At 53.0% G+C, this 23028-nt stretch overlaps 1 protein-coding gene across 1 annotated transcript in view; it reads right to left on the bottom strand.

The window, feature by feature from the left end:
• Window positions 1–16457, bottom strand: part of LRFN2 (leucine rich repeat and fibronectin type III domain containing 2) — a 177013-nt gene extending 160556 nt beyond the window's left edge. The window contains exon 1 of the mRNA XM_067753044.1: window positions 15992–16457. The gene's annotated coding sequence lies outside the window, so the exon portion shown is untranslated. The remainder of the gene's footprint in view (window positions 1–15991) is intronic.
• Between the last annotated feature and the right edge of the window lie 6571 nt (window positions 16458–23028).

The raw sequence follows: 23028 nt of genomic DNA, 5'->3' as shown, positions 1-23028 counted from the left end.
CAGCACTTGGACCCACATCCACATCTAGGACGATTGAACAATGAGATGGAAACAGCTTGGTGGCTGGGGACCTGGGAGTCAGAAAGTGCGACTCTCACCTACAAACCAGGCGCAGGGGAAGATGAAGAAAACACTCCAGCTGTTGCTGGGAGAGAAGGGCTTGGGGATGGGAGCCTGTTGCTTCAGGGATGGACCGGCCTGGAACCTGGGGAAAATCGGTACATTTAGATCACAAGCTGGGGGACATCATAGGTGAGGAAGTGGACCCGGGAGGGATTTCCAGCTTGAAACCACCAGCTCGAGGGCCAGAGGGCTGTGGAATAGAGAATTTTTGCTGCAACTTGGGAACCTGGCTTAGAACTCAGACGGAAAAGCCCTTCTGTGGTCAGGACAAGATAGGGTTTACATCAGCCTAGAGTGACAGGGGTTTCAAATGCGGCTGGGGATAGGGTGGCAAGGAGGAATCCTACACTGTCCAGATTTCACTGATCAGACATACCAAGGAGGATTAAGTAATTAAACAGGGACCAAGCCAGTCGCCTTCTCTGTATGAACCGGGCCCTGAGCTGCTCTTGTGGTAGCAGAAGGGCTTCTGTCCTCTGATCTCCGAGCCTTCAATTTCATTCACGGTAATCCTTCCTCCACACAGCCACCCAGGCCAATTTCCTTAAAGGCAAATCGGACCATGTCACTCCCAGCTTAACAGCATTCCAGGCTCCCCACGGACTTCCCCACGAAGCCTAGGCACGTAGGGGCCCTTCTTGGCTTGGCGCTTCCTTTCTGTGCTACCATTCAACTCCCCTGCCCTGGCCTCACTCTCTCTGCTCCCTCTTCAAGGACATCCTTTATCGAGGCCTTCCAGCTGCATGATTTTCTTGGTGTTGTGTCATCTCCATGGTTCTCAACGCTGGAATCAGAATCCCAGGAGAGCTTTAAAAACTCCAATGCCCAGGCCACACCCAGAATAGTTAAATCAGACTCTCCTGGGATTGCGCCCCAGGCATCACTGGTTTTTAAAGCCCCACCCCCGCCCAGGTGACCTCAGTGTGCATCTAGGACCCAGAAGCAACCCTAACCTACTCCCTTGAAGATTCAGCCCAGGTGTCTCATTTAATCATCGAATACTTATTGAGTTGCGCACTATTTTAAGCACTGGATATAAAAAGAATAATGATATCTAATATTTACTGAGCACCTGACATACGCCAGACATTGTCCCAAGTGCTTTATGTATATTAACTCATTACACCGGAACAATACCTCAGTGGGGTAGGTACTGTTATTACCCCCCTGGGGCACAGAGAGGGGAAATGACTTTCCCAGGGTCACACAGCTGGTGAGCATTGCTGCAGGACTTGCAGGCAGGCAGTCTGAGCAACAGTCTGCGCTTTTAATTCCTGTCCTCACATCGTTCACAGGCTGCAAGACTGAAGCGATAAACAAATGAGCAAATAGAGTAGAAAGAGGGATATGGGGGAAAAAAGGCTGTCTGAGTGACTGCAGCGAGGGGCTGACTTTAGACTAGGTGGTCAGGCCATCCCCAAGAGCAATATTTAAGCTGAGCCCTGAAGGATGAGAAGGACCCGGCAGAGTGTGGGACACGGTGTTCCAGGCAGGGGGCCAGCGAACATGACGTCTTCTAGGAACTGTGGAAGTCCAGTGGCGGGGTGGGGAGAGGGCACAGTCAAGTAAAGAAGCTGAAGGGGCAGTGCCTCTGCAAGCCACCTAAGAAGAGGAATGAGGTCTTCAGCAGGGCACACAGTGTCCAACTGAGGGTGGGCCGTAGGCGCCCAATGCAGCCATTTAGCGAGAGGCACCCGCTGCGGAGCTGGAGAGAATCAACTCCTCCACGAGCCTCTCTCAGTTCCTCACCTCCACCTGTAGCACCATCACGGTGTGTTGTAATTGGCTGTTTACCTCTCGGCCTCCCCTCCCAGACTGGGAGCACCTTGAGGGCGGAGACCAATCTAATTGGCCTCTGAAACTCAGCCACTGACCACTACTAGGTGCTCGGTAAACATCTGTCATCCACAAGAAAGTTGAATGAAAGCCTGGCAGACTGGCAGCTTCCTGAAGAATTTCAGAGGGAGGAAACTAGGAGAGGTCCCTCTGCCCGCTTTCTCCTCCATTGATCTGGGGGTTTCACAGGCCTTGGCCAGAAGGAAGGGATGTGGCGCCCGCTCTGTCCCCAGCAGAGCCCCTCAGCCCACCCTCATGGCTGAGTACCCGCCTCTGATGGGAAGGCAGTGGCAGAGCTGTAACAGTTCTCAGCAGCCAAGCCCCATCCCTTCCCCCAGCCCCAGCAAACCCCATTAGGCAGGGCAATGGGGAGGGAGGTGGCCGTAGCCCGGTGCCCAACTGAAACGGTGGAACCTCGAGACCCCAGGCGGCGACTGGCGCTTTCAACGGCCCAGGCATTTAGCTGCAAGCCTGGGCACCCACTGCTGCCCTGGGTTTCTGACAGTGGAGGCAGGGCCAGGCCTGGCGCTGGAGCTTCTGGGGTCCTACTTCTGCTGCCATGGCCACCACCAGGTGGGCCCCCGAAACCAAGAGATGCTCTCAACTCAGAGGAGGGCAGAGGCAAAGGGCAGGAGGCTCCGAGGGGCCACCTAGGCCACATGGCCAGTTGGTGGCTAAGCTGGCCAGGACTCAGGTTTCCGGGCCCCCAGCCCAGGGTTTTCTCCACCGGCCTTCACAGCCCCTGCCTGCCCTCACTGCTCCTTTAGGAATGTCTCGATCTGGCTGTGCTGAAGCTGCGTAGAGCACGGAGCACCTGGAACAGAGGGGCCCACCTGGCTCCTGAGCAGAGGCAGCCAGCTGGGTCGCCCAGGGACGGCAGTAGCCCCTGCTCACCGCCACAGGCCATTCCGCGTTGACGTTTTGCTGATGGCGTGATGGTTGCGCGTGCAGGTTCAAATCACAGTCCTGCAACTTCCCAGCTCTGTGGTCCTTGGCAAGTGACTTAAACTCTCTCTGCCTAGTCTCCTCACTAGAAAATAGAAATGACAGTGACAACACTAATCCCGTGTCCTAGGGTTGTGGCGGGATTAAATGAGTTAACAAGTGTAAAGTGCTTAGAACAATTCCTGGCAGGTAGTAAGTGCCTAATCAGTAGAAACGTTAGTGAGAACTTCCCGGGACAGGCTCAAGGGACTTGGGTCCCTGTGCGAACCCGGGCTATTCATCAACACACTCTATGCCTCAGTTTCCCCATCTGTGAAATGGGGAGTAATTCACCTCTATGAGTGGCTTGAGGACAACCGTGAAATGCCAAGAACCCTCAAAAGAGTTTGGAGGTTAAAAAGAAAAGACCTTACAAGCGGGAAGCGTGATGGGTAGGTGACCCTGTGGCAGACACAGGGGCCCATAAATCACCCTCGACCCAGCAGCTGCCTGGGTTTTATGGGCCCTGGTAGCCAGGCTACTTTCCTGAACATCATTCAGAATTTATAGACTCTTGTCACTGTCCTTCCCAACTCTTTTATTTCGTTGCCTGAGAAGGAAGCCTGGCATTAACAGAGGCTTTGCTGCCCTCCCAGGAAAATGCAGCCCGTTCTGCATTCAGTCCCCAGCCAGTGGGAGGAGAGGAGCTGTGAGGCCAGCAGGTGTATCCGTTGCAGCCGGGTCCCTCCTCTACCTGCTGAGGGAGGATCAGAGGATGACATCCCGGAGCCCAAGCCCAGAAACCAGCCTCTGCACAGGGGACCCAGTGATGACTGAGACCTCAGGCCTCTAGGAGTGTGAACAGGACTGGGCCGGGGGCCTCCTCGCAGTTACCGAACAAGGAAAGCACAGTGGGAGGTACCCGCTGGGAACCCCTGGCAAAACCTTTCCTGCTTTTGTCATTTATGAGCTCTGTGCCGTCAGCTAAGTAACTTGGCTTCTCTGAGCTCCCATTTTCTGACCTGTACTCAGGGTTAAAAGTACCTGTCCTGTCTACTCCACAAGCTACTAGGATGAGGAAATGTGACCATGAAGGTGGAGGGAAGTGGGAAGGGATACAAGGGGAGCCGTAGCAAAGTGACCAGGACTGTGGGGTACTGGTGCCACTTAGCCAGGTACAAATCCCCATCTCCTGTCTGGGTGACCCCAAGCGAGTTACTTCACCTCTCTGTGTCTCAGTTTCCTCTTTGGTCAACTCTGGATAAGAATGTTTAATTCACAAGACTCTGTGAGGATGAGGTCAGCATCTCTAAAGCCAGCCAGGGCTCAGCAAACGTGGGCAGCTAAGAGAGGCAGCAACCCCGAGGGAGTCTAGAGTGGTGGGTAAGGGCCTGGAGTGGGAATCAGATATGACTGGGGTCAAATCCTGGCTCAGCCATGCAATGTCTGTATGACCTGGGACTCATCCCAGTTGGCCTGGGACTTCCCTGGTTTCAAAACGGAAAGTCCTGCATCCCAGGAATCCCCTCAGACCCAAACAGGGTCAGTTGGTCAACTTAGACCCAGAGCAAATCCCACCGCTATTCTGAGTTTCAGTTTTCACATCAGCACAAAGGGAGGTAATACCTACTTTGCAAAGGTAGTAGGGGAACGAAATGGGAGAATGCATGTAAATTACGCCAGACGCTGCAGCACCACATAGATGTTCACTCATTTCATACTCACCACGACCCCAGGGAGGCAATGCTCAGCAGGGGTCCCCCAGGGAGGGAAGAGGCTGCACCCAGCAGAAGACATGGGGCCCACAGGCACCGCCAGCTCCTCCTCTGATGCCTGCTGACCTGCTGGGCCCCTGGGAGCCAGGCTCAGCTCCAAGCAGCTTTGCCTGTGATTAGAGCTTAAACCCCACTCTAGGGGCATGTCCAGCTGCCACGAGGTCCCCCAAGCCTTTCCCTTGGGTGAAGGAAAACTATTCTAGAAATTGAAGGTGTACAAGAATAAGAAAGACTCTCGTATACCAGGAAGCCATCCCACCTCTATCCCTACCCTCCCACCCCTACTACCTGTCACGGCATGTGACAGATTGAATCTGTAGATAAGAGTGTGGGCTCAGGAGCCGGGCTTCCTGGGTTCACATGCAAGCTCTGCCCTCTTACTTGCTGTGTGACCTCAGGCAAGCAACTTAACTTCTCTGGGCCTTTCTCCTCACCTGTAAAATGAACTAATAAGTACCCACCCCACAGAACTAACGTGGGGATAAAATGAGTACAAAAAGCTTACATTAGAACAGCGCTGGGACCATTATAAGCATTCAATACCCAGTAGCTATTATTCTGATGGTATACTATAATATAATTCAATCCAACATGACCTGGTCATTCCATTAGCCTCTTTGAGCCCATTTCCTCACCTTTAAATGGAGACAACTCTGCTTGCCCTACTTCCTCACTGTCATGGGATCCAAAGTAGATAAACATGGCTGTGAGTCGAGTTTTAAAAACCATCAAGCGCTGTATATGTGAGAGGGATGAAAATAATGCATACTCTAATAAACATAAGGTAATAGAAACACAGTACTACGGGGTAACATGACACAATGTAAGATAATGCTCTGCATTAAAAACTGAATTGAGAGAGAGACAGGACAGATGGAGAAAGAGGAGGAGAGGCAGAGAAAGGCCAAGCGAGACAGGGACAGCGAGTGAGGTCTGAACTTCAAGAGCAGGGAATTGTTGCTGTACTGTAATTTAAAAACCAATATACAGTAAATATCAGCCCGGCGCCACAGAGCAGCAGCGTGGCAGGGTGGCCCGACCCGAGATAACTCACACCCCAAGCTGGGCCAGCCACCAGCGCCCTGCCGGCCTGCCCTGTAACTCACGTGCCATTGCTCTCTCCCCCTGCCTGGGGCCACTTGTACCTGCAGGGCCTCCCATTACGTGCCATATTCACTCGGCCCGAGATTTACGGAACAGACTGATCTCAAAGTCCCGGAAATGAGCTTGGAGCCCAGACCCCGCCCCTCGAGAGAGGAGGTGTGGGATGGGGCTCGGCTTCCAAGCAGCCTGGCTTTGTGCTAGGAGTGGCCCGGAGGTCCAGGCCCCAGTTAGCTCCCATCCCAGCTCTCCTCCTGTGGCTCCACCACCTCCCTGACTCCTGTCCCCTCCCTGTGGTTACACACCCCCACCTCCATCATCACCCCATGTCACACTGACTCCGTAACCCCCTCCTGGACCCGATGCCCCCAGTTCCTGAAACCCTGCCCCCCAGCATTCCTCTGGATCTGCACTCTTCTGTGTCCTGGCCCAAGGCCCATATTTTTGCCCCAGATGCTTTTCCAGCTTCTGCAAACCAAAAAAGCCAGGAGGTCCCTCTTCCCACCACCAGAATCAGCCCTGGGGAATGGGTGTTTGGGGATGGGCAGGAATCATGGCCCAGGGAGATATTTCTTTCTGGCCTTGTCTCCACATAGAGACCAGGCTGAATCAGATGCCTCCTTCCCTGACAGAAGATTCCCCAATCCAGGTTCCACACCCACCTCCTTAGGGCCCCCAGCACCTTCCCGCCCCCACCCCCAACCAGGGCATGCACAACGGTTTCAGAAGGACCCAAAGCAACATGTTCTGTGGCCCTGCCACTAACTCCCATCCCCTGAGATACCGTGTCGCGCTTTCCCCCGTGACGTGCCCTGTAGATCCAGCCTAGGCACGCTGACCTGGAACATTCCATGAACGCCCTCCCACACTGTGGCGTATTTCTCCAATGATCCGACCCCGACATGAATGAGGCCCACGTGGGAGGTCCAGTCCCGAACTCATTAGCCATGTTCACCCAACCCCTCCTCCACAAAATTCCCCCAACCCCTCAGCTGAACACAGTGTAGTTGTAAGGTGTAATAAGAACCCAACTGGACCGGGAACCACTTAGTGACCTCTAAGTGCCTCAGTTTCCTCTCATGTATAATGGGTATAATCATAACATCTGTCCTTCCTGCCTGCCTGGTAGGATTGTCCAAAGGGTCCAATGAGATCATGTGGAGAGTATTGTGAAATTCCCCAAGGCGCTATACGATTTAGGGGGTGGTTGTTGGAAAGGACCATCCGTTAAGCCGGTCCACGGTCATTCCTCTCCTCGCTTAGGAAAATGCCACTGGTCTATCTACCACGAAAAATAACAGCACCCATTACACAGCATTCACCATGCGCCAGCCGTTGCTCCCGGCACCTCGCTTACAGCAATTCACTGAATTCTCCTAACAACCCTATGCCATGGGTACTATTATTATCCCCATTTTGCAGATGAGGAAAGCAAGGCAGAGAGAGAGTAATCTGCTCACATGACCAGGAAAAGAGAACACAGTATAAGCCCTAGGAATGAGGGTCCAGTGCACACACACTCCCTACAATAAGAAGGATCTGCATCCACATATTTCAGTGCCTAACCTTCCTGGTTAATGTGCATGTTTCTCTCCTCCATCCTCCTCTTAGACCTAAACTTCCCAAGGACAAAAAGCAGGCCTTTCCCCATCCGAGGAAGGTTTCTCAAGAGTAAGGAGCCTACCTTGCTCACTTGCGACCTCTCTGTGCCAGCAGCCCCCTGCCCAGATTATTGCCCATCTAAGGCCTGGGAAACCGTCCTGCCCCCAGTGTGACGGCTCTCATGTGACATGTGCTTAGAAGCTGTGACTAGACAGAGGGGCTGGGATTTATGTCCATTCTAGACTCTCCTCTTAGTTCCCCTTCTCCCAGCTCAGCCCCCGTGACGCACGTTACCAGGCCAGGAGGAAGATTAAGCGGTTCCTTTAGGGTCAGCTGCCCCTAAACTGGGACCACAACCCCCAAATCTCTTCATCCAGTCAGTTTGCATTTGGGTGAGATGGTAAGATGTCAGCTAAGTAGTGGGGCAGGGAGGGAACTGGGAAAGCAGCTTGAGAGTGCATTTCTTAAGTGGTCCTCATCACCCTTCCACTACCACCATCATCACCACTACATCATGTAGCTAATTGTGTGTGAGCTTTAGCTGAGTCCTGAGCAAACACACACACACACACACACGCACGCACGCACACACACACACACACACGCATGCGAATGCAGGTGAGGGAAGGCACTAGAAACAAGCCAGAGCTGGGTATCCCCACCCCAACTCCCACCTCCACCAAGTCCTGGAGTCCACAGGCAGGGCTGGAAAAAATACAGGAGTAGAAATCAAATGATCGCTGTGGTGGAGGGCCGTGTGCACACACAGACCGGAGAGATGATTCATCTTTGTAGCAACTGGCCTGCGGGGTGGTGCACAGTAGGCGCTCAATAAATGCTTGTTGAATTAAACTGAATTGGTGAGGACTGCTGACCAGCTAGTCACGAAAGAGTTGGATGAAGGACCATGGGCTTGATCACCAAATCCTAAACACACAGGCTCTCCCGACTTGAAAGCTTGATGGGGTGGAGGGAACACTTTAGAACAAGTAAAAGGACACCTCACTCCCACACTGGCAGCAAAGTACAGAACTTACGGCCTCAAGAGGTGGAGTGGACTGAGACCATGAAAATGGTGCCAGGAAATCGTGATGACCATGCTTTGATCCTTAACAAGCATCATGAAAAGTGGCCATGACAGGGCTTCCTCCGCCCTGTGAGGACAGAAACGGTCCAATCCTGTCCCGCACCTAGGTGGAGGCCTCGGTGGAAACGAGGCAGAATTGGGGCTGGAACGTCCGGGGGAGGGCTGACCTAGGGTGGAATTTCTCAACTGCAGGAGGTTTGCTGTGAATCAAAGCTCCTGAGAGCAGACCGAGAGCCAGGAAGGAATGATCACCAAACAGCCACACGAGTGCACACATGTCCCAGCAGAGAAGGACAGAGGGCTCCAGTGCGGCTCCACCACCTAGCGCGTGGATCCCTTGGTGAGTTCCAGACAAAGCCGAAAGAGAACTTATTCCAGGTTCCCCTGCACCCCAGTGAGTCCTCCAGGACCTGTTGCCTTGTGCTGTACGACGACCTCTAACCTTTTACCTCCTTGACTCCAAGTTGCCATCCATCCTCCCTGCCTTCTGCCCCAGGAGGATTTATCTGGGTATTATAGTGGCTTCATTACAGGGCAACACTGAATCAAAGGATCAACTTGCCCACCCAGGAATCTTAAATACCTTTTTACAATGACCGGGCCTCATCTTATGGCCCTTGTTGGGCATTTCCAGGAGCTCAGAAAGCCAAGCATGCCTTCACCTCCATTGCCATCACCCGGGAGGGGCTCCCACATCTCTTTCTCATCAGGTACTGAGACCCAAGCTGGAGCCTGAGCCCAGCTCACTCCCTAAGCTCCTCCAAGGCCTGCAGGCTGAGTGACCATATGTCACTCATTTGGGTGACCAGAGAGAGTCATGTAACAGCAAGACCTAGTTTACCACTAGTCTGAAGTAGCAACCTGCACAGACTCCCAATATTAGCTGGGGACCATAGTAAATCCCCACCCCCAGCTTATTTGACTAAAGCTGCCTTAACAGGAGAATAGACCAGGAAGGGTAATGAGGAAGGAGAGTGCTAGCTTTGGGGAAAAAGAGTAGAAAGTAAGTCTCAGGGAGGGGAGATGGGAGGACCAAATAGATTTTGCATCCCTGTGAAGTTTCATTAGAGACCTGAGTTAAGGCGAAAGGGAAGACCTCCCTGTGTTGGCCTAGACCGAAGTGGGGTGTTGAGGGGAGATGGCCCAGGAGGGAAATACAGAGGGAAAATGAGTTAAGAGAGACTCAGCGTTTTGCTTCCCATGCTGTGTCTGCTGTGAGTGAGTTAACGTATGGCGTGCACAGCTGGCCCCCCAGTACCCAGGACCCCCATAGATACCAAAATCCACGGATGTTCTAATCTCTTTATAAAACGGCACAGTATTTGCACCTAACCTATGCACATCCTCCCATGTACTTTACAATCACCCCTAGATTACTTATAATACCTACGACAATGTGAATCATTATAAATCCTTGGTAAACAGTTGTCAACACGTGGCAAACTCAAGCTTGGCTGTTTGGAACTTTCTGAGATTTGTTTTTCTCTGAAAAATTTTGATTGAATCCACAGATGCGGAATCCACAGATAAGGAGGGCTGACCGTCAATGCAGAGTTCTAAAGAGCCCAGCTTTGGGATTTTGCAGTCTCTCATGTTTCGGGGCTGCCCTGTTAATACAGGACTGCGGCAAGGAGACCGAGACCCCACGCAGACAACCCCAAGCAGGTTGACATAGTACAAGAGCTCAGTTTTGCTATTTAATCCAGCTTGACACAGTTTAACACCTAAGTCTTGTGTCTACGGTTCTAGTCTGTCTCCCGGGTTGGTCTGGTTCCCATTAGCCTTGGTTCTTGGGGATATTCAAGAAAGCAGACCCAGATCTGTCCGAATTACATGCCTGCTCAGAAGCAAGGCCATACACAGCCTCGCGCCTCCTCCACAGGACCTCCACACCTTCTACACAACTTGCAGCTACAAAGCAAGGAATCACCGGGAAAAAAATAAAGAGCGCGAGATCACAACACAGGTAGATAGCGTCATTGCTTAAACGTGCTCGGTGCACCAGCACGCAGCTTAACAAGCTGGCTTCTCGTGCCGTTTCCTTTGACCTTCTGTTCACAGACTAGCCTTGTATTCCAGGACCATGCCTCCAACCCTTCCCCTACCTCCCATCTTGATGAAATGGAGACGCCTATACAGGAGGTCTGGAGTGGGAGCCTGCTTCCAGGTGATGCTGCTGCTGCTATAGTTCATGGACCACGCTCTTGGCAGCGACACGCCAAGGTGAATCTGTCCTCACCGTCTCCTGGATTCTCCCTGCCTCACATCTACCTCTTCTTCTAATCCTAGTCCGTTAGCCCTAAAACCTGCATTCGCAATGGTGGCAACAGCGCCCCCAAGGGGACAAAACTTTGTTATTGGGAGGGGTGAGAAAGCGGCTTACTCTTTTTTTTTTTCATACAAAGCACAGCTGTACCTACAGTACATAAACAGATACACAGCATATCTGTGGTATTAAAATTTCATGGGCATGCAATTATAAAAAATTGTGTCTAAAAAGTTTCCTGCGAGAGGGCAATCCTGAAAGAAGGATTGAGAAATACTGGCTGAAGGCTAACGCCCTCTACCCTCTCTGGTGCCAAAGCTTCAATAATGGCACATGATTACAAAAGTGAATGATACATGTATCCGTGTGTCCCTTCCTAGCTGCCTGCCACCAATCCCTCCCAATTATCTGGACCAAAGACCCCTCTTCTGCAGGCTCTGCAGCATCCCTTTTCCCGGAAGGCACAGTGTCCATCTGCCTGGCCTGTTATCTTATTGGGGAATTCCGGTCCCACGTGAAACTGATACATTAAAGCCCACATGTAATGCCCTCATATCTGGGCACTATTGCCGTTGACACTTTAGTTGCTCAGTCTAAATTAGGAAGGGGTCACAATTAGGAAGGGGGTGAGTGCAAAAGGGCTTGCTCAGTGCAGGAAGCGCATTCACACAGGCCTGCCCTTATATCAATGTTGGAAAGTCAACATTTGCATCCTGACTTATCAGTAAAGAAACCAGGCCTCAGGGGCTCCCAACCCGTCACACATGATAGAGTCGGGTCTCCTGACTCACGGTCCAGCTCAGCCTACTGTCCCGGCTCCCATCCTGTCCAGGAGGACAATGCTGACTGTCTGATGGGAACTTTTAAAGAGTCGGGTGTGAGCGAGAAACGCAGGCAGGGACGCCCATGAGAACACTGAGCTCCTCAGGGCTCTGTGATGGAGGCTGTGAAGTCTCCTCCTCAGTCAGGCCAGGAGGACAGCGGGGCTTACAGACGTGCTGACCCATGGTACCTACTGAGCCTCGCTTTGGGACAGAGGCAGTACAGAGGAGTTAAGAGTGTGGGCTTTGAATTCACACAGACATGAGAATTGAGTGACAGCTCTGCCGCTTACTAGCTAACTGGCAGGCACCCAACTTCTCTGAACCTCGGTTTTCCCATCTGTAAAGTGGAGGTAACAACAGTGGCCATTTCACAGGATTGGGAGAATTCAATGAGATAATAATGTGAAGCTCTTAGCACTGTGCCTGGTGCATAATAAGCAAACAAGAAATTATTTGAAGGAGCTGGTCCTGATAGCCTAAGAAATTTCTCAGAGCATTCATTCTACTTGTTCAGTACCCCATGCCTGAAACTCCCCAAATTCCCAGTGACCTCTGAATTTACAAGAAGGCAAAATGTGCCTTCTATGGACTTCAATGGGCTTTTGTTGTTCCTGAAGTCCTCACCTCCTCCAAGAAGCCATCCTGATTGCCCTCACCCTGAAGCATACTGGACATGGCTATTCTCCCAGGTCCCTGTCTCCAGACCTGACTTCCTGCTCCCTGAATATACCTTTTCTTAGGCCTGCCCATGATGGTTAGACACCCTCTCCACTCCTTTTCCAGTGATTCATTAGTCAGATCCCACTTAAATACATGTCTGGGTTCGAGCCCCTCTTCCCGACTGGATGTGCCACCCAACTCCACAGACGGGACCCAGGTCCAATCACAGGCCCTGCACAGACCCCAGCAGGAGCTGTGTCCACTCACTTAGCCTGGGCCTGACACCAGCCCTGTGCGGCCACTCTTGGGGCAGCAAGAGGCAGAGGCAGAGAAGGAAAGGCGGGGGTTGGATTCTGGAAGATATTTCACACTCGAGCTTGAGGTAGCAAAGCGTGATAGATGACACTTGTAAAACACAGAGTCCGAGCATCCTGAGTAAATGTGCGTGGCTGTAAAACTCCAAAGCAAACAGGAGGGAGGGAGGGAAGCAGGTGCCACAGCCCCAGAGGTGAAATCTGCTTCTCGAATATCAATTCCTCAAGTTTTCTTGGAGGACTTCCTGGAGTCTTTTAATGATCAGCTTACATGGGATGGCATCAAACCCTCCTGGCAGTTACGTGGCAGGGGAGGCTGGGGACACTATCCTCCATGTCTCTGAGGGCCCCTCCCTCTCTCTAAACCTTCCGCCTCCACCCAAACACTCCTCCAGATCTACAAAGGAGTTTGGGGAGCACCGAGTCAAATATGGGGTCATACACATCTGCAAGGCATATACTATTATTTTCTGTCACCGGAGGAGAGAGCACAGAGGCTCCAGTGCTTAACCAACAAAGATGTGGCAGAGCCAGAATTTGAACCCAGGCCTTCCAAGTGTAGGTTCCATTCCATTACGGGCATACCTTGTTTTATCGTGCTGCATTTTATTGCCCTTCATAGATATTGTGCTTTTCACCCATTGAAGGTTTGTGGCAACCTTGCATCGAGCAAGTATATTGGCAACAGTATTTTTCCAACAGCATTCGTTCACTTCGTGTCTCCGTGTCACATTTTGGTAACTCTGCAGTATTTCAAACATTTTCATTTTTATTGTATTTGTTATGGTCATCTGTGATCAGTGATCTCTGATGTTACTACTATGACTTTCTGAAGGCTCAGAGGATGGTTACGAATTTTTAGCAATAAAGTATTTTTAAATTAAGGTATTACATTGGGTTTTTTTAAGATATAATGCTCTTGTACACTCAATAGACTACAATGTAATGTAAATATAAGTTTTATATGCACTGGGAAACCAAAAGATTCATGTCACTCACTGTATCGCGATACACGCTTTATTGCAGTGGTCCGGAACTGAACCTGCAATATCTCCAAGGTATGCCTGTATATGACAACTCTATCCCTTCAAATAAGTTGGACCCTAACACTCTAACTGCGCTCAAAATAAAATTGCAAAACACCCAGATGGTTCTTGCTTTTGTCCAGGGTCCCGTTCCCTTCGGCTGTCTCTGGTTGTTTTCTGCTCTATGTCTCTGCTCTCAGTCTAGAAGCCTCCCCCAGCAGAATGGAAAGCCGCCAGACGCCAATATTGTACTCATCTCCACTTCAAGACAGGGGACTTTCTGAAAGAGAACTGCTCCACCCCACAGGCTAGAGAGACTTGACATTCCTGACACTTGGAGGCCAAACCCCCCCTGGATCTTTGATTTTACTTCAGGGCTGCAGCCAGGACACAAAAGCGATTTCCACTGTAGCCAGACCAGGGCTCGGGTGGCCAAAAGGCTGCCCTATTCTCCCAGTGGCCCCACCTACCTCGTCTGCATCTCCCACCCCTCCCACCCTCCATCTCCTCCTCAGTCTCGCCTCCTGGAAGCTCCCTGCTCACCCTCTCTCAGGCCACACTCCCCAGCTTCTCAGATTTCAGGGCCTGGGAAAAGAACTGGCATCTCATAGAAGCTGGGAGCCTGAGCCCCAGAGGAGGCAGCCAGGTACCCGGTCCAGCCCGACAGGGGATGGAGCTGGGAGCCCACCGCCCAGAGAAGCACCGCCAGAGGGTGAAACGGAAATGCCAAGTTGGCTGTTTGTACTCCCCAGGGCAAGGGCAGGGAGATAAGTAATTACATTCCCGGGCAGGAATTAGACCAGAAGCTCTAAACTGAGGGCTGGGCAGGGAGCCTGAACAGAAGCATGTGAGGAGACATAGGAGAGAGACGGAACTCCGCACCCCTAGCCAGAGTCAGAGGGAGAGACGACATTCCAGCGTCAGCCGAAGGACCCAGGCAGCTGGCGTGGTCTGCAGCTCCAAGTGCAGGCCCTCGTGAGCTCCCGAGTCCCCCCTGCAGGATCCTGATCCCCTTCAGCCCCCAAGGTACCCCACAAGCGAGTCCCGCAGCCAGCCGGGCTCCACTGCAAGCGGCTGGGCAGAGAGCAGCCCAGCACACGACCCCAAGATCTGTGCTCCCAGCCTCCCCACAATCTCCCCACCTGGGTCTCCCCACCGTGAGTTCCAAGCTGGCCCCCATCCACGTACAACAACCTGACAAGAACCTCTCAGTCTGGTCCCTGGGAACTTCACAGCGGGCAGCTCCCTGCCTCGCTTTGCTCCTCCCCAGCCACGGGGGGTCAATTTCCTGAAGCCGCCCCCTCCCCCAGCCCCACAAGACCAATCAGCCCATGCAGCCACAGAGGCCCCCCTCCCTGACACATGCATGCACACACGTACAATCACACGAACACGTACACACACTCCACAGTGGCGGGGCAGAGGGCCAGCATCTACCGTCATGCCTGTAACTCCTGCTCGGAGTGCGGGCTCTGGCGAGCGCCCTCTCCCCGAGGGCTTCTGACTGAGGACATCTCAGCAGGCACTTGGTGTTGGCCTGGCTCAGTCCCTTTGCGGTCTCTGCTCAGGTTCCCTCCTATTTCTCTTTCAGTTTCTGGCTTTCAGGGGCTCTGTCTCCCTCGAACTCGCTGCCTATGTCCTTTGTACTGGGGTGAAGGAAAGATGGGCAGGACACCTCCCCGTCGTCCCCTAGGGTCTGTGCAGAGCAAGGCACTGCCGGCCTCCAAGCAGCTGTCCACCGCTTTCCCTCCTCCCTGCCCAGGCCAACCTTAGAACCAGGGCAGGGCTGGGTGGGAGACAGACCTACCAGCTAGGCACGGCTAATGCCAGTTTCCATATTGCTTCATCATGCCATTCTGATGCCCCGAGCTGCACACGCACAGTCTCCCTGATCTCCCTGCCTTCTACCTGAAGACAGGACAGGGTCCCTGAGGTTGCCCTACCTGCCTGCCTGCCTAAACTGCAATGATTCCTTCCTTCCCTCCATCAGCACTGAGTCAACCTTCCACACCGGGCTCTACCCCACCCCACCCAGCCCATGGAGCGCAGGGAGCCCTGGCGTCCGACCCAGCCCCCAGCAATCGCTCTAGCCAGGCTTCGCATGTGGAGAGATGCAACAGAGTGGTCTGGTGGCAAAGTTCTCCTGCTGTTTCAACGTTTCCGTATACCTGCGGCTCCTGTCTCTCCCTCTTGCTCTCTGGCCTCACACTGACCCGCTCTCCCCGCTCCTCGCCCCCACTATCGGAAAAAAAAAAGGAAATAAAGAAAAGGAAACCTCCCGCGACAAGGATGGGCAAAAAGAGAAGAGGGTATTCGCATGACTGCCCAGGTGAGGGAGTCCTCCACTGAAAAAGAAAGGGATGCAAAGTTCCCGGCTCCCCCGGTGCTTTCAGCCCAGCGCCGAGCTCCCGCGGACACCCAGATCGCTGAGACGCAGCGGCGGCGACCACTCACCTGGGCGAGGCAGCATCTACCCCCGGCTGGGAGGCACCTAGGCCGGCTCCGCGGGGCGCCCGGGCTCCCTGGCTCGGCCACGCATCCTTCCCTGCCCAAGACCGGCTCGAGCTAAGCCCTCCGGCTCCGGCGAACGTAGGCAGATGGTGGCCTCGGACGTCCACGCGGGGAGAGCCCTGAGCGGTTTATTCAGTTATATCCACGGCATTTAGCAAGAAGAAGGGAGGAAAAAGCACAACTTGTTCTCTTCCAGATTTAAAAAAGCAAAAAAAAAAAAAAAAAAAAAAACAGATAATCCCTCCCTAGGAGGACGCCGGTAGGATTTTCCAGATCGAAGAACCCCGGGCATCCCCAGGAACCTCAGGCATCTTGGAATGTGGGGCGTCTTCAAGTTCAGACGAGCCAGCCGGTTTGTGCGTGAGAGACAGAGAGACAGAGAGACAGTGACAGAGAGAGAGGGAGAGAGAGAGGGGGAGAGAGAGAGAGAGAGAGAGAGAGAGAGAGAGAGAGAGAGAGAGAGAGAGAGAGAGGGAGAGGGAGAGGGAGAGGGAGAGGGAGAGGGAGAGGGAGAGGGAGAGGGAGAGGGAGAGTGTGTGTCTCAGCGAGAACGAGCCAGGCACTCACACCCACACGCACACAAACACACTCCCCCCGCACGCCCCGCAAGCACACTGCCCCACACGCGCGCGCGCGCGCGCGCCCCCGTCACACACACACACACGCACGGCGATCGCAAGCATGGAGCCGGCAAGGAGCCGGACCGGCTGCCGCGGCCGCGCGAGGCCAGCGGCACAGAGAGCCCAGCGGCCGGAGGCGCCCGGGACCCCGGGCCGTGCGCACCGTCTCCGCCGAGCTCCCCGGCGAGGCCGCCCCCAGAGGCGGCCGGCGGAGCTGCAGGAGCCAGGAGCCAGCCTCGGGCCAGCCGCGCGTCGCACCCCCTTCCACGCCGACCCACCCGGCTGCCGGAACCTGAGGGCTCGGGGGCCCCGCGGGGGTGGCGCGAGGGCAGCCGCTGGCCAGCCGGGCCCGCACGAAGGGGCGGCGCGGGGCCGGGGAGGGCGGCAGGCGGGCCTTGCGCTCCGGGAGCCGACAGGGCGGACTCGGTGGCCGAGCGGCGCGGGCAGCCCCTGCGCCAGGCGAGCCGGGTGGCCCGGGCTGCGCGCTGCGGCCGGAGCCGGTGCTGCCGCCTCACGTGCAGAGCGCGCCGTGCAGCCTTCAGCCCAACGCCTGCCGGAGAAAAACCCAACAGCGCCGGCCCTGGGCTGGGGATGGGGGCTGGGAGGATAGCGTCCACCCAGCCCTGGCCCGGTTCTGATTCCGACACCCTAGCGAGGCGACCCAGGACAGATGAGCGCCCGGCGCATGCACACGCATGCTTAGACTTTTCGTGAGTATCGCCAGAATCTGTGAAGTGTGCAGTGGTGCCAACTGTTTGCACGTCGCCTTCCCTTGTTCGATCCTCCCAGCGACCCTCATTTGACGTGTGAGGAAACTGAGGCTCCGAAGAGTAAAGCAATTTGTCCGAGGCACGTGGCACATAGTTGAGTCCCCACTCCAACGCTACTGTGGACTTAGCATCAGAAGCTCTGGGTCTGGCAGGGTTCTCATCTAACTTTGGTTTTCCTCTCTGCCCACTGGGATCAGCAACCAGTTCTCGGGAAGAGAGGACCAGGCTCTGCCTTACTGGGCTTCCCAAGAGGTGTGGGTACCTTTCCCACTGAAGGAACTGAAAGTTTGAGATTCCTGCTTGTACTCCAGCTGCTAAATCCAGGGAGAATGTCTCAATCCATCTCTTCTCTCCTACTGGCTACACCTCCCATGCACCTGTCCCAGATACCCACAGGGAGGCACATGTGGCATATGGATGTGTCTCTGCAGCCCAGGATTGGCTCAGCTGCATAAATCTGTAATATAAAACCCTGCCTCCTCTCTGTGTGCATCTAAGTGGGTGAAAATCTGCTGAAGCCCAGGCACCTAGACCCCCATGTGGTGGCCACCCTCCCCATGTACACTCAGGGAAACTGCTAGATCAGTGTTCTGCAGACCCTGAAAGACAAGTCCTTCCCTGGGGGGATGCTAGAAAGCCAGAGGGGAAAAGGGCATGGCCAGGATGAAATTCAAGGTACATCAGAGTGGGTTGACACAAGAAAAGAGGGGCTGAAACAGGGGGTGGGGATAGAGGAAGGGAGGAGAAATGAGGAAAGGAAGAAGGAAGGAGGAGGTGAGTAGGAGGTGGGGTTAGAAACAGGAGGATGTGAAGGTAGGGGAAGGGGAAGGTCAGCAGGAAAAGGGTTTTCTTCCTCGCTTACCCTTTGGTTTTGCATTCCATAGGTGAGGGCTCCAAGGGGAGGGGTCAAGAGTGGAAGGAGGAGCTATAGCCCAGATTCAAGTCTCTGAGTTGCTCCCAAGGGTCAGGGGCATCAGGCTAGATTATCTCCTTACACCAGAGTCACCCATGAGAGGACCAGAATCTAGTGGCAGGGATAGGATGAACCTGGCACCAGAGCAGAGACGGAGCTCCACTCAGAAACCAATAAGGCGTTAGGATGGTGTGAAGGCCAGGGATGCTGGAGGGATAGCCCCATCCCTCCTCCAAAGGGAACCCAATACCCCATCAAGAAGTTGTCCCAGCTCAGAGAAGGGAATGGATATCCCAGGAAGAGCCAGGACCGGGATCATTTCTTGCACTTGGGGTAATTCTGAGGACAACTGGCTTATTTTATGAATAATATTTACCTCACCTGAGCACTCAGCACTGGGCTAGGAGTCAGGTGGCCTGGGTGTTCACCGTGGCTTTGTACTAACAAGCAATGTGACAATTCCCGTCCCCTCAAAGGAGCTGGCCTGTGTGCTTTAAGGGCCTGTCCAGCTCTAGGAACCCCTGAGTGACTTTGGCAGATGGAGAAAGGTGGGGACCCAGACGCTCCTCGGGAGGCCAAGAGAAAACCAGTCTGCAGTCACCATTCATGGTGGAAAATCCCCGGAAGAAAATCCACACTTGGGTAACGGAAAGGTGAAGGATGGTGGATTGCTTGTTTCCTTGAGCAAGCCCAGGAGGCCTGGGTAGGGACAATGCTGTGCTAGCTGTCTGTCTGCTTTTACTGACTGCTGACCACAGAGGTGGGCTGGGGCTTCCCAAAGAGGTGCTACTATCATCCTGTATGAGAGAGAGAGAGAGCTGGGGTTGGGGGGAGAGGGAGAGAGAGAGGGAGGTACAGCGAGGAGAGAAAGCTCGTATACAATCCATTCTAATGGTGGGCATTGGGATGCTTCTGGATTTCACAAGTTCACTTTTCTAAATAACCCTGTGATGAACATCTTTGTACCTAAGTCTTTGCCTGCATTCTCGCTTCTTTGCTTGGGCTAGATTCCCTGACGTATAATCACTGGGCAGAAGGGTATGAACATTTTCAAGGCTTTTTGTACATACTTCTTTGTTTCAGTTTTAGAGCCAAGGCACTAAAGTGCAGGGCAGATAAATGATTTCCCAGAGAGCTCCCAGCAGGCGCTTAAGAATGTTTTCACGCACCTTTTCCTGTCTCTATGGGGCAGAGAATGATTGTGCCTGTGCCTCGCACTGCACAGCAGGGCAACGCTGCATCCTTGGGGTACTGGGATGACTCCAATACCCCAATGTGGAGAACGCTCAAGCTCCCCTTGCCCCCGTCATGGCTTGTCTTCCCCTGCTCTCCTGGGCACTCCTGACCAGCTTCACCCTGTTGTCTAGCTTTCTGGCTGAACTGTAGTTACCAATCCCCCTCCCCCCACTTGTGGTTGGCTCCCAATACCCGCTCGCTCAAGGGGATGGCAGTGCATGATAAGAGGGGTTCTCGGGAGGGTCTGGAGGTGCCGAGGCTTTCAGCCTGAGGAAGAGAAGGCTGAGTTGGCCTGGGCCTTCATAACCAATAGAAGGACCCCTGTGCAAAAGGCAATGAGGGGCCTCTCTGTATCCACTGAGTATGGAAAAGAGAGAGAATGGGTGTAAAAAGCAGTGAGGGGTTCAGGTAGCTGACAGGACAGAGCCAGGTGCCTGAGGATATGGAATCACGGGGCGGAGGCTGTTGAGCCTGCTCCGGAAAAGAACAGTCTACAATCCCAGGAATGCACTAGACGCTTCTTAGATTCCCCCTTGGCACATCGTGGCCTGAAGACTGATTCCATGGGCCACGGGAATCGGAGAGATCCTAGGGCACGGTCTCATAAGGCCTTGGGCCCTCCCTCCACTGAGTCTACTGCATGGCTAGAAGCTAGGGGCCATTCCTAAATCCTTAGCCCCATTCTCTCTGCTTCCAACAGGACTAACAGCCAGCCTGATCCCACTTTATCCCACAGGCCTTGTAGAACTTGCAAAGTTTCCTCAGGAGCCTAGCCCCAGAGTGTACCTTCTAGAGATACAGGTCCAGTGTCTTTTAATCCTGCAGTGCCCTCTATCCCTCCTCCCTTCCCAAATGCTGGAGTAAGAAGCAGCAGAATAAATCCCTATTAGTATGCACATGTATTCCCAAATTCCTTAACAGAACGGCTCACACCACCTACAGCCATTAGCTGGAGTCTGTTTTCTAAATCCAGTTTGCTTTTCATCATCAAGTCCTCTGTTTGGCTCCTCCCCCTCCCCCAGGCCCCTTGGGTTCCCTTCACGGCTTCACTCGCCCCAGTCCCAGGTCTGGGGTTGGGTTCCTGATACATCAAAATGTCAGACAATCCTGGAAGATCACATTCAATCAACAAGGAAGTCTTTACCGTGCATCTTCTGCATACAACCCAGCACTCTGCAGGGGAGAAAACAGGGAGGAAGAAGGCGGAGTCTCTTTCTGGAGAGAAAGGACACGAACTGACATCAGCACTGCGCCTTGCAGTCTATAAAGAACATTTGCAAATGCTGCCCCACTAATTTGTCCTAACAGTCGCAGGCAATAGATCGTTACCCCTGTTTCACAAACAAGGACATGGTGGCTTCAAGAGTTTGGAGCTCTTGTTGGATGGCACTGGATTTCAAACCCAGTCTTCGGACTCCACGTCCCAGGCTCCTCTCTGTGTACAAGGCAGCCTCTCTAATACTAGCCTGGATGCCACTAAGTGGTGAGTTCCCAAGTACGCCTGAAGTGCAGTAGACATCCAGGGAAGAGAAGGCCAAGGCAACGAGGGCCAACTTGGTGATATTTCACAGCTTGAGAGAAGCACCCTGGCAAGTGCAGAGAGTTGGGAGACCCTGGATTTGTGGGGTTGAAAGAGCACCAGAGGGGAAGATAGAGGATCTGGATTCTGGCTCTTTAATGTGACCTTGGGCAACTCTTCCTCTCTCTGGACCTTGGCTTCTCCATCTTTAAAGAGAGAGAGTTGGAGCTAAATCGTCTCTAGGACCCCAGTGAAGAGCAGTAAAGGAATCAGGCCTCAGGAGCAGGACTTAAGGCAACAGATGCCAGTGACTTCCCTGGCTTTTGCCTCCTGCCAGGGAATCCCCAAATCTTGAGGGTGGTATTGAAGCAGAAAACATTGTGGGCTGGGGTAGGTGCCCAGGAGGATCTGGGAAGGACCGTAGCTCTTAGCTCCACCCCGTCACCTGTTGCGGCACCCCCAGTGCTTCACCAGACCACCTTGGCGGTCCCAGTCTCCTCTCTTGCCATCAGGTACCTACCAGTAAGGGTGCTAGGCAACATTTAGGGCACACGTGTGTCAGCCACGCCTCCGCACCCTGGACAGTGGCCATTTTATTTAATTCCCACAAAACCCTCTGAGGCAGGTACTATTACTGCCTTCATTTTACACACAGGGAAACCAAGGCATAGAGAGTTTGAGTCACTTGCTAGGTCAGAGAGTTGGTGAGTAACAGAGCCAGAATCCCAGCCCCGGCACTCTAACTCCAGAGCTCGTGCTCGAAGTGACTGGTTGTGAAGTAAACGTGTTTAAGGAGAACCAAGGCGGGGATTCATTTTGTCATTCGTTCATTTTGTCACTCTCAAAACGGATAGGCAAATTCCCTCCTTTCATACCAACTCTTACTGCCTTCCTTCACCTCTCCCCGCCTTTTTTTATATATTGTTTGGATCGTATAGTCATAAGCATGCAGTTTGTTTTATAATCCAGTCGACCTGGAAGCACAGCTATAGTCATTTATGTCCCTGCCTCACCATCCTTCACCCAAGAGATTTATCACAGCAGGAATCGACCGACTACAAAATTCTTTCCATTCCTTAATCAAGTCTTTGGCTTTTCTTTCAAAGGGACTTGGAGAGCGGAGCAGAAACCAACCCATTCTTGGTCCCAGGCAGGACAATAATTCAATTTCATCTCATAAAACTGCCTTTGTAAGCGTCATGTGAAAAATGCAGAGAAGGATTAAGGGAAGCATCAGCTGCGGCCCCATCTTACACTCTAGAATATAAAGGAATTAGGTAAAAATTAAAAGTTTGGGAAATTTTTGTATTTACAGAATAGAGAGATCACTTCCAAGCAAGAAAATCAGACAAGACTTCAAGGAGGCATTAAAATTTGAATGACACTTGAAGGATGAACGGCATTTTGGTGAGTAAAGAGATGAGAGAAACTGGCAGTCCAGGTGGGGTTAAAAGTACAGGTGACAGCAAGGAGGCAGGACCGTAAAGTGGGTGCGCAGGCGTGGGGAGTTTTCTCGTGTCACCAAAGCAAGGACAGAAGAAGGAATGGTGGTTAGAAACGTAGGCTTTGGATACAGACTCTCGATTTAAATTCAAGTCCCCCACCTGTAAGAGAAGTTACCTCAGGCTAGTTGCTGAGCTTCTCTGCAGTTCCATCTCTTCATCAGTAAAGTGAGATTAATAATAGTGACAGTAACACAGTCTGGATGAGAGGATTAAATGACATAAATGACTTTAGAATATTAGATAAAGTGGCACATAGTAAATTTTCAAGAAATGTTAGTTGTCATTACTATTATTATTATTCAAGAGCATAGTGAGAAATAAAAGGGCTTTCCTGGTGGAGCAGTGGTTGAGAGTCCGCCTGCCGATGCAGGGGACACGGGTTCGTGCCCTGGTCTGGGAGGATCCCACATGCCGCAG

This window comes from Pseudorca crassidens, chromosome 10 (genome assembly GCF_039906515.1).
Source record: "Pseudorca crassidens isolate mPseCra1 chromosome 10, mPseCra1.hap1, whole genome shotgun sequence".
NCBI lineage: Eukaryota > Metazoa > Chordata > Mammalia > Artiodactyla > Delphinidae > Pseudorca > Pseudorca crassidens.
Note: the sequence above shows the minus strand (reverse complement) of the source record. Positions and strands in the feature narration are given on the sequence as shown.